Raw genomic sequence first — 10395 nt, 5'->3', positions numbered from 1 at the left:
ACTCAAAAAAAAAAAAAAAAGAAAAGAAATCCAGTCACACATGGCTTAATAATGGAAATATGTTCTGAGAAATGTATCGTTAGGTGATTTCATCGTTGTGCAAACATCACAGAGTGCACTTACACGAACCTAAATGATATAGCCTACTATACACCCAGGCTATATGGTATAGCCTTTTGGCGCAGGATTACAGGCTGAGCCACCAAGCCCGGCTTTCAACCCTGTTTTATAAACTGTAGGTCTTAATTACAATTCTATAGTCCTTATTTTGTTTGGTGATTGTTGTTTTAAAATGAAGTAGGTAGTTCTTGATTAAAAAGAACATGGGCCGGATGCAGTGGCTCACGCCTATAATCCCAGCACTTTGGGATGCTGAGGTGAGAGGATTGCCTGAGCCCACAGGTTCGAGACCAGCCTGGGCAACTTGGCGAGACCTCATCTCTAAAAAAAAAGAAAAATAAAAAAAGAAAAAGAATATGGATATACTTTTCATTTTGTAGTAAGTTGCAAGTTGAACTCAAATGATTATAGCTCCAGGAATGAAAAATAAATTGGCTACTACTGTGACGAATTATAATGCCATACAGCCTAACTCATACCCACCCTGTTCTCTGCCCCAAGTTTGGTAGTTTCCAGGCAGGAAGTGTGAAGCAGCTGAAATCTTAGGTGGCCCAGCTGGAAGTGCAGCTCAGCAACCATTTGTCATAGGACCCTTGCCTGAGATGTGACTCCCATAGGAATGCCCTTAAACTCCACTCAAGGCAGCTTTGCTAAGAGATGCAGTGGAAAGAGCCCTGGAGTTGCACTCCAAAACCCTCGAGTCTGAAATCTTATTCTTCCACCTACTTGCTATATGACTATGACAAAATCATTTGACTTCTATAAGTCTTCCACATCTGTAAAGTGGGAATAAGGATATTCATTCTATCTATCGAATGAGGGATATTTGAGGATTATATCAGCTAATATATATTGGTTAGCATTTGCCTCATAACAAATAATCACAAGACCTCTGTGGTATATGACAATAAACATTTATTTTTCATAGATGTACAGGGCTTGCTGGGCTTCTTAGGCAGCTCTTCTGGTCTAGGCTGGACTCACGTGCCTGGGGCATGACTGATCCAAGCTGGCTGGGTAAAGGTGACTGGCTCTGTGCTACCTGTTGCTCTTCCCCCGCTGGGTTAGCCCAGGCATATCCTTCTCATGGAAATGGCAAAGGTGCAAGAGAGCAAATCCAACTGCAGAAGCATTTTTATGAGCCTCTCCTTTGTCATATCTACTATTGGTCAAAGAAAGTTACATAGTTGAACTAAGATTTAAGGGGTGGGATCATATAGTATACTTTTTTATAGCAAGATCTGTAAAGTCACGTAGTAAATGGCATGAATACTATGAAAGATAAATTGGGTTATTAATGCAGTCTAACAGTTAATGCTTATAAAGTGCTATACAAATTATACTGAGGTAATGAAACTTCTGAATTATAAGTTAACCATATATTTCATATAAGCTCCAGAATTATAAGTTAACCATATGTGAACTAACGTGAACAACTTTTATGGATAGAAGAAGGTTAATTCAGTTTATAGTCCAGATATTTTTAGTTTTTTAGATAGTGCCTTCATAATATAGTGTGCTACATGATTGATAGTATGGAACACAAGTTTGAATGACTTGGGTTATCTGAGAATTTTTTCTTCTGGATTAAGATCCTTTCATGAAGATTTCTAGAAGACTAGTCTTAGATAAGGCCAATTGTGTCGGTGAGAGGTTCATTTCACAGTTTAAAATGATATTTCTCTGTCAATTCCTGGGATAAAGCAAGATAAATGCAAGATGACCATGGAATATCTTGGTATACTAAAGAAGTAAGTAAGTGATCAGAAAAAAGATGGGGGGATGTGCCATAAGGACAGAGGAGCCAGTTTGAAGGGACTCCCATGACCAAATCTTAGCACCAAATTTGAGCACCAAAATGGTTAAGCAGAGTAATTAATTATAAGCCAATGGAAAAATAAGAACTCATGAGTCCACACTGGTTAGATAAGTAGAGAAATGGATAAATGGGTAGGAAGAGAGAGCTCTTGCTTGTAGTAGAATGCTGAGGGCTGACTGGTCAATGTAGAGGACTGAGAATGTGGAGCTAGAGTTGGAAAATTATCATTTTGCAGTCATCATGATAATGACTGGATCAGGTAAGAATCATCAAGAGCCAGGCTGGGTGGCTCAACCTGTAATCCCAGCACTTTGGGAGGCTGAGGTGAGTGAATTGCCTGAGCCTGCAGATTCGAGACCCACTTGGGCAACTTGGGGAGACCTCATCTCTACAATAAATAAAAAATTAGCTGGGCGTGATAGTGCACACCTGTAGTTCCAGCTACTTAGAAGGCTGAGGCGGAAGGATCCCCGGAGCCCAGCAGGTCATGGCTGCAGTGGACAGAGTGAGACTCCAACTAAAAAAAACCAAAAAACAAAAACCAGCTTAAATGTTTAAAATAATGGTTCTTAGACATTGAACAAGAGGCAGTACAGGACAGAGGTCACTAGGAGAAGGGGAACAAACAAAGAGAGCCCTACAATTGCCTCAGCTGATGACCTAGAGCAAGTTTCCAGGCTGTAGTGCAGGGAGGGGAATCTAAACAGAGGCCCCAGCCTCTGAGTTGGAGGGCCAGAGTTAAGAATTTGGAGAGACCAAGGTGGCTAGAATTTTCAGGGCAGGAGACCAGAGAAGTGAATTCTGCTTAGAGATTGAACTCTAGAGACCTACAGGGGGTTTCTTTTAAATCTTCAATTTAGTACTAATCTGCACATGTGTGTAAAGAAACCAGGAAAATAATCTTCAAAAAGGATCAGGTGGAAAAGTTCTTGAATATCACACAGGGCTGAGAATAGTTCATCTTCCCAATAACCAGAGTGGAGAGTCCTTGTAACATGTGAGTATTAGGCAGAGTTTGTACTTGGAAGAGTGCTACCCCGATAGTGGGTCAAACTAATCCTTGACTAAAGGCTGCTCTGGTCTGAATCAGCCTAACAAAGCTGAAAAGCAAACCTTGAAAACTGTTTCCAAGCAACTAAACTGCATCTCAGGGAAAAGCTTAAAATTATTTACCAAAAAGTACTTAGACAAAAATCCTACACTTAACAATAGCCTCAATATCTGGCATCCAATTAGTTAGTGACTGTACTATGGTTATGTAAGAGACTTTCTCTATTCTTGAGCAATACACACTGAATTACTTAGCATCAAGGGCCATAATGTGTAAATTTTGCAAAAGGACAGGGGTGGAGAATAAGTGAATCTGGGTAAAGGGTATACAGGTTTTTTTGGACTATTTTACCTTTATAACTTTTCATAAATTTAAAATTATTTCCAAGTATATCAATTCCAAAAAGAAAAAATTTTTAAAATTATATTTCTCATGCTTCAGAAACTAACATAATTCCTTCTATTTAAATTGTGCTATGGTGGTGCTCAATCTATCCACAGGAACATGTATAGCTTTTAATTATCAACTGCTACAGAGACTACAAAATAGCATTTAGGAGGGCTACTGCAAAGGCAGCAAATTAGGAAAAGAAAAAAGGAGAGAAATTTAACAAATAGCTATTTGTAACCATGGTGGGCATTTAGAAATCCTTTAATTAACTGTTGGCTTTTCTCCTTCATCAGCTAATCCATATATTTTGCTGAAATGAGGGATTTCTCCATTTGCTTTCTTCCAACCTATTCTGACGTCCTATCAATTGCATTCTGACCTCATGGAATCAAGAGCCTTTCTGATCTAAGTAAGTGTTGGGGAAATATGATTTACTGTGCAAGAAAGGAGCAGATCCTCCTAGTGTGAGGCAACCAGCAATAGGGAGACCTGTTCCAGGTCTCAGTGGGGCAGAGCAGTTCCAAGTGGTGCCATAGTTCTCAGAAGCCCTTGATACAGCATCTTCCACATATTTAGTCTAAAATGGAAGCACATGAACCTTCAGTCTGATGGGAAATGGATTTGCCAAGAACAGCAGGACATAGCCCTAACCAGAGAATTCTGGTTCATGCCTTTCCTGGGTAACCCTTGAGGTCCTGTGATGTGGGTCCACTGTTCTACTGAGGTCTTCACTGTTACTGCCCTGTGGCCAGTTGGAATTATTTTTTCTACATTGAGTAATCCTCAACTGCAAGAAGAAAATCCCTAAATTTGTGCTGTATCAAGGTGATATGTTTTATTTTATTTATTTTTTAAAATATTTTTATTATGATTTTTTTTTTTGAGTTGGAGTCTCACTCTGTCGCCCAGACTGGAGTACAGTGGCCGCTCCCAGCCACCGCAGCTTCGACCTGCTGGGCTCCGGCAATCCTTCCGAGTAGCTGGAACTACAGTCGCGCGCTACCACGCCCGGCTAATTTTTTGATTTATTGTAGAGATGAGGTCTCGCCAAGTTGCCCAGGCGGGTCTCGAACCCGCGGGCTCAGGCAATCCACTCACCTCAGCCTCCCAAGGCACGGGATTACAGGCTGAGCCACTGAGCCCGGCTATGTTTTATTTTTTGAGTCCGTGTTTCACTCTATCACCCAGGATCCAGTGCAGTGGCACAACAATCATGACACAACGCAGCCTCAACCTCCGGGGCTCAGTCGATTCTCCTGTCTCAGCCTCCTGAGTAACTGGAACAACAGGTACGCGACATCACACTCAGCTAATTTTTTAAAAAATTTTTTTGTAGAGATAGGTCTTGCTATGTTGTCCAGGCTGATCTCAAACTCCTAGGCTCAAGCGATCATCCCACCTCAGCCTCCCAAACTGCTGGGATTACAGTGAGCAACCACGCCCGGCCATGGTGATACGCTTCAATATGAAACTTCTATTTCCATATTGGTCCTTCCTAATCAGAAACATTAAGCAAGCCTATAGTATTGAGAAATTTTATTCTGGGAGACCATGAAATTTAGTCTCATCCATAACTAATGAAAATGTATGATTCTGTCAATCTCTAAAAGTCCCTAAAACCATATACAAAAATTACTGACAAAAGCCAAAAAGGCCTGCTTGGTGAGTGGATCAGGTGCCAAATGGCATTTATAGGATTCTATGCTGCTCAGTGGCTACACGCTGGAATCATTTGGGGAGATTTTTTAAAAATCCCATGAGTAGGAAGCCAAACCTTGGATTAATTAAATCAGAATCTTTGGGCGGGGGGGTGGTGAGTTGAGCATTAGTTGTTTTTCAAGCTCCCTGGTTAGTTCTAATATGCAAAAGCCAAGGCTGAGAACCGCTGGTCTAGAGAGATATCTGATTTCACCATCACTGTGAGGCAGGTATTTCAAAGAAAAAAAAACTGGGAAATGATCTTAAGTTGGGGAAACCCCCAAAATCAGAATTATCTTTTGGAGGGCAGACTCCTTGTAGTACAGGCTTCCCCACTAGGTAAGTGTTCTAGGAACTCATCAGCATCAGTGTACCAGCTAGCGTTGTTGTGAAAGGCTGCATTTGGCTTCAGTGAATTTCTTTGGAGATTTTTTTCAGTGTGTTTGCCCATTTCATGATGGATAATTTTTTAACGCATCTGTCCAAACCACCCTGAGTGTTCAGCAGTTTTTGACCAAAAAATGTTATGACCTCTGTGCCCCACTCTTCCTATTCACCTGATTTTGCCCCGTGCAACTGCTTTTTTTAATTTCCCTGGATGAAAAAAGTTCTCAAAGGGAAACATTTGGCCAATGTGAAAGAGGTGAAAAAAATGGCAGAAGTACTAAAGGCATCAAAATTGATGCACTCAAAAACTGTTTTGAGCAGTGGAAAAAATGTCTTGGTAGGTGTATTGCATGAAACGTTGAGTACTTTGAGACAGAAGTTTAAACATTTAAGAATAAATACACAATTTTTTATAAATAAATTTTGAGTTTTTTGAGGTTCCCCCCATATGTATCAACTATGATTATTTGGTCAAACTATAATCCCAAATTCCATTTGGTATCTATAAGCAATTTCATTTTCATAGACTACTTTTTTAGAGAGTAAAAAGGAACCATAAGTGAAAAATAAATGAATGGATGAATGAGTAGATGGAGATAATGCCTATAAAGTATATAGCAGAACACATGTTGTTAGGACACTCTATTGACAGTTAAAATTAAAGAGAAACTTCATTTCAGCTAAGAATCAGCCAATAGTGAAGGCTTTAAAATAATGTTCCTTATTGGAGATGAGAGAAGAGAAGCATCATAATCATCTGGAAAATTTGTTCAAACCATAGGAACTCCTTACCATTCTAGATTAATTCATTTCCTCCTTTCCTTAACCACTGTTAATATTCGCCTTGAAGAAAACAATTATGGTGTGGCATAATAAGAACTATATATTTGATCTTTGTCCCAGTTCCTGACAAAGAGCTCCTAAAACCCTTGTAATTTCCTAAGTGATAGGGGTGATAGGAGCATCTTTTGTTCTAACATTTGGTCCTTGACCCTGGTTCCTGACACAGAGCTCCTAAATCCCTTGGAATTTCCTGCATGATGGGGAGTGATAGAAGTGTCTTTTGTTCCTGACACAGAGCTCCTAAATCCTTTGGAATTTCCTGGGTGATAGAGCCTCTTTTATTTTAATGAGGCAACTCATGAAGTTTCAGGATGGGGGCTCATTGCCAGAAAGACAAACCCTTGATTAGAAGCATAGAATTTTGAGGTCCTACTCCCCAAAACCTCTCAGGGGGGAAGAGGAGCTGGAGAGTGGGCTAGTAATTGATCACACCTACATGAGGAAATCTCCATAAAAGCCCCTAAATGAGGAAGTTCAGAGAGCTCCTGGGTTGGTGGATGTATCCACATGCCAGGAGGATAGTGCACCCTAATTCCTTGGACAGAAACTCCTGCACTCTGAACCCTTCTGGGCTTTACCCTATGTACTTCTTCATCTGTATCCTTTATAACAAACTGGTAAATGTAAGGAAAATGTTTTCCTGTGTTCTGTAAACCACTTTAGCAAATTACCAAACCTGGGGAAGGGTTATGGGAACTGCCTAAATTTTTAATTGGCTGGTTAGAAGTCCCAGTGGTCTGGGACTTGTAACTGGCATCTGAAGTGGGGGCAGCCTCATGGGACTGAGCCCTTGTGAAATCTAATGCTAATTCCAGGTAGTTAGTGTCAGGATTGAATTAAATTGTAGGACACCTACCTGGTGTCCAGAAAGTTGGAGAATTGGTTGTTGGTATGAGGAAAACCTACACATTTGATTCAGAAGTGTTCTGTGGGTAGAAACACATCACAGTAGATGGTTATATCAGTAGGGTGCTTTTAGTAGCAAGCAGCAAGTGAAAATATAACTCAAAATGCCTTAAACAGTAAAAGAAATTTATAAACCAAGCAAGAAAAAAGACTAGAGACTGGGTTGGCTTTTGGAGAGGCTTGATTCAGTTGCCTACAGACATCACCAAGGAGCCTGTCTCTCCTCTCTGCCTTTTATTTGGGCATTCAGCTAACAGATACAGCCCCTTGCAATCCCAAGATAGCTTTCTTTTTTCTTCCTTCATTTCCAGCAGGAAAAAGAGTTGAGTGGTTTCCCAGCGGAATTTCTGATAAGTACTCTGGTCTGGATCATATAATAGGCTCACTTCTGAACCAGTCATTGTCTAGGTAGATGGAATGCACTGGTTGACTTACCTTTGTTAAATTGCTCCATCCTTGAGAAATTGGAAGGAAAATATGGGGGTGGGGAGTAGAAATTGATACTGGCCATGCAACCAACCAAGTCCACAAGGTGGTCTTAAAGGTTAAGTGTGAATATAGTTCAATAATGAAAAAAAATGAAACTAATTTCACCTATTTCTATCATGAGTCTTGTGGCTTTATAGAAGGGGTTCTCAACCTTGGCACTGGTGGCATTTGAGGTCAGATTTTGTTTTTGTTGTGGGGTGCACATGTCCTCAGGCAGATAATTGCTCTCTCTAGAACCAATATTTTATAGTTGAACCTCTTGGATAACAATATCTATTATAGATGTCTGGAGTCATTTTTGGTTGTCACAACTGTGGGAGAGTGGGTGATGCTACTGGCATCTGGTGGGTAGAAGCCAGAGATGCTGCTAAGTTCCCACAACAAAGAATTATCTAGCCATAATTGCCAATAGTGCCGAGGTTGATAAGCCTTGTGCTAGTCAAAAGTCTTCAGATACTTTTCAATATCCACATTTTAAAAACACACCTAAGCCAGGCTCGGTGGCTCAGCCTGTAATCCCGAGCTGTGGGAGGCTGAGGTGAGTGGATTGGCCTGAGTCCGCGGGTTCCAGACCCGCCTGGGCAACTTGGCGAGACCTCATCTCTACAATAAATCAAAAAATTAGCCGGGCGTGGTAGCGCGCGTGAAGGGCCACCGCCAAGCCACAAGTAAACGGCGACCCGGCAAACTAAAATGGCGATTGAAACGGTGACTTCCTTTGTTCTTCCGCGGTGGCTTCCTTTGTTCTCCCACCACACCCTTTCCCGCGCCTGCGAAAAATCCACCAACCTACATGAAGCTCTGCCAGCTGACCTATAGACCACAGACAGGTCGCCCTAAGCCCCTATAAAAGCCGCCACGCCCATGCCTCGGCACTACAGCCTGACCCTCAGGTCCTGTAGCCACCACGTTTGACCCATTAAATCTCTTGGCCTTAACGGGTATTGAGTCTCACTGTGCGCCACCGTCTTTCATTGGTGCTCGAATCAGGTTCCTCTCGCCCTCAGGCGAGACCACGTTCTGGCACCAGCGGGATTCACCCCTTAAGGCCTTCACCCACAATACCAGCGCTGCATCCATCACCGGCCCTCAGATTGGTAAGTGCCCCTAACTGGAAAATCTAAAACCTTGCCCGGGATAACCGTAGGAAACTGACCGTTGATTGTCCAGCAGCTCTTTCGGCCCCAAGCGAGGGGGGGACCACACCCTGCCTAGGTCTTGAAGGCCACAGCGGACCCCTACTGGTTTTCCCCTCTCTCACCTAGGTCTTTAAGGCCACAGCAAATCCCGACTGGTTTTCCCTTCCCTCAGCCGTCAGGTATTTCGAGTCTGCTCCCTCCCACCGTCCAGTTTTGGGCATCCTCTTTGTCGAAAAATCCTGGTACCAGGTTGCCCTCAACCTCCTCGATTCTCCAGGAGAATCGCGGGTTGTAATAACGTCCTGTGATGACAGGCTTTATTGCAACCTCCTCATATCCTAACAGCCAGCTGTCCAGGGGACACCCTGCTCGGCCCCAGCTGTTAAAATGGGAAACTCGTCATCCCTGCCGGCCGACTCTCCCCTCAAATGCCTCTTAAACAACCTCTCCACTCTCTCTCTCACTCCCGACATTAAACCCAAGCATCTAATCCGCTTCAGTACCCAAGACTGTCCCACCTATTGCTTAGACAACCAAAATAAGTGGCCCCTATGGGTCCCTAAACCCTGACATTATATGGGACCTCTATAACTTCTACGAGCATTCAAAAAAGTGGGCAGAGGTTCCCTCCCTCCCCTGTCCCACTTATGCCGCCACCTCCCTCCTCCGTCTCTAACTTCAACCCAGCAGATAAACCTCACACAGAAATCTAATAAAGACCCAGCCTCTTTCCTTAATCGTTTAACAGAAACTCTTACCCTTCACACTCGTTTGGACCCTTCCTCACTGCCGGGGTCCACAGTCTTAGCTACCCACTTTATCACCCAATCCACTCCGGACATCTGGCACAAGCTTAAAAAGGCAGAGGAGGGCCCCCAGACTCCACCCCGAGACCTGGTAAATATGGCCTTTAAAGTTTATACTGCCCAAGAGGAAAAAAGCCCAGCCCGTGCGGACCCAGAGGCTAAAACAGAAAGTGGCCCTTCAAACCCAAGCCCTGGTTGCTGCCCTGCGGCTGGTTCAACAGGGGCCTCAAAGCACCCGTCCCAGGAAACAATACGAGACCCAAACACCTTCGGGAGCCTGCTTCAGGTGTGGCCAGAAAGGCCACTGGGCAGAACAATGCCCAACCCCAGACCACCGACTCAACCTTGCCCGGTCTGCAGACAAAAGGGACATTGGAAGTTTGAGTGCCCCCTGGGGGAAAATTATCCCCCAGCAACAGAGTTTTGCGGGGGGCCGGCTCCCCCAATGGGCCCCTCGCCAAAGCTCCTGGGCCCCCTGGACAACCAAAGCCGCCTGGACTCGAACATCCCAATCACCCTTGCCGAGCCCAGGGCCACACTATGGGTAGTGGGTAAGACCATCTCCCTTTTGGTGGACACGGGGCTACCTATTCTGTTTTACTCTCCTTCCACGGGCCTTTACATCCTTCTCAGGTCTCGATTGTGGGCATCTCGGGGGTGCCCTCCAAGTTGCTGGAGATGGGTCCAGTGTCCTGCCTTTTTGAAGGCCGTCCCTTCACCCATTCTTTCTTAGTTATCCCATCCTGC

The sequence above is a fragment of the Carlito syrichta genome, unplaced genomic scaffold, assembly GCF_000164805.1.
Source record: "Carlito syrichta isolate Samal-C Ts95f unplaced genomic scaffold, Tarsius_syrichta-2.0.1 Scaffold308732, whole genome shotgun sequence".
NCBI classification, from domain to species: domain Eukaryota; kingdom Metazoa; phylum Chordata; class Mammalia; order Primates; family Tarsiidae; genus Carlito; species Carlito syrichta.
This window is presented reverse-complemented; position numbering follows the sequence as displayed.